The sequence below is a fragment of the Silene latifolia genome, chromosome 9 (assembly GCF_048544455.1).
Source record: "Silene latifolia isolate original U9 population chromosome 9, ASM4854445v1, whole genome shotgun sequence".
Classification (NCBI taxonomy): Eukaryota; Viridiplantae; Streptophyta; class Magnoliopsida; order Caryophyllales; family Caryophyllaceae; genus Silene; species Silene latifolia.
In genome coordinates, this window is record NC_133534.1 from 104,164,897 (window position 1) to 104,166,710 (window position 1,814).

The following is a 1,814-nucleotide window of genomic DNA, read 5'->3' on the forward strand; positions in this document are numbered from 1 at the left end:
AATGAGTAATTTGGCGAAACCAACATGGGGGATGATTCATGCTTAATTTAATATGTTTTCATAGTTTATTTGCTTGCTTGTTGTGATCTCAACTTATGCACATGTTATGTTTGATGAAATGCGAGCCTATGAATCCTTGCATTTTTTACCCATCACTTATCTTTTCAATGAGACTTGTAAGACATAAACCAACTCGAGTCTCATTAGACCATGCATATAGTTGAGTAGGGAAGATTAAGTGGACTTGTAGGTGTTGTACAATCTAATCGATTCGGCTCCGGGACCCAAACTTCCCTAGGATTGTAAGATATAAACAAACTCGATCCATCACAACAATAATTGCTTACTTATAATTTGAGAATATGTTTGTATGATCAATACCCATGAATCCCCTATGACCCCATGGCACCCTAGTGCCTTTTATCAATTGTTTACACCACTTTTTAATCATCTTGCTTGTTTACTTTCATTGTTATTTAGTTTAGTGATCTTCTATTCCAACCCTAAATTGTGACATCCCTAGACACCGCTACTTGCAATTGAAAATCTCAGTTCAATACCCGTCCCTTGGGATCCGACCTTTACTTGCCTCTTTACTAATAATAGAGTTGTTTGTGGAGTTATAAATATTGTTTTGGTCTAGGTGCTCCTAACGATAAGTACCAAAAACTAAACCTCTCAAGAGGGCTCGACCAAAAATGGCGCCGTTGCCAGGGACGGTGTTAACTTGATTTTGATTTTCTTAGATTGTTATTAGTTGTGTCTTTCTTTGCCTTGGGGAAGTAAAACTCCTCAAGGTTTGTTCTAATTATTTTCAAGTTGTTTGATATTTTGCAAGTCTAGAAGATCACAAGGTAACTTGTTACCCTTTGATCACGAAATTGAAAGGACTTTGACAAACAATAGAAGACTTGCTAGAGGTACTTTGAGAGGAATTGGTGAGGTTGTAGATATTCAACCAAACGCTATTGAGTTCGTCAACCCTTTTGCAAGAGAAGGTGAGGAGAACCCAACACAAAATGAACCCACAATGCCTAAATTCTCATCACATTCCGTAGCAACCGAGGAGAACCTACCCAATGGTACTCCCACACCACAACACTTAACCGGAAATTTCATTGCCAAATCCGCATTTATACAATTAGTCGAAAGAAGCCAATTTGGGGGGATGCCTAGTGAAGACCCTCACTCTCACATGGAGACTTTTTGTGACTATTGTGTTGCGATTTCTCAAACCGGTGTAACTCAAGACCAAATTCGATGGGTCTTATTTCCTTTTTCTCTAATTGGCACCGCAAAACAATGGTTGAAAGGCCTTGATAAGGCTACTCTCGGAATTGACTCTTGGAATAAATTGGCTCTAGCTTTCTACAAAAAGTTCTACCCACCGGAAAAGACTAACATGCTAAGAGCTCAAATTACGGGCTTTAAGCAAAGAGATGAAGAATCTTTGTATGAAGCTTGGGAGCGATTCAAGGGAATTTGTCGCTCATGTCCTCATCATGGACTTAGCGAGTGGTTCTTGGTACAACAATTTTGGAATGGTCTTTATGAAGACGCAAGAAACATTCTCAACATGGGATCAAATGGTATGTTCACCGAAGTTGACGATAATCAAACTTGGAACAAGATTGAGGAAATGGCGGTCCATAATTCACAATATAGTAGACCTCGCAAGGCTACTAGAGGAGGAAAGCATGAAGTGGACTCTATTACTCAATTGGGCGCTCAACTTAGTGCTCACATTGATACCATCGATTTGAAGTTCGAAAAAGTTATGGCTAGACTTGAAGAAGCCTCAAAATCACCAAAAC

General features: G+C 39.2%; 1 non-coding gene across 1 annotated transcript; it reads right to left on the reverse strand.

Annotated features, from left to right (window-relative positions):
- Positions 1–1,402: 1,402 nt before the first annotated feature.
- LOC141604393 (small nucleolar RNA R71) lies at positions 1,403–1,509 on the reverse strand. The gene has a single exon (XR_012526094.1). It is a non-coding gene; the product is annotated as a small nucleolar RNA R71 (small nucleolar RNA).
- Between the last annotated feature and the right edge of the window lie 305 nt (positions 1,510–1,814).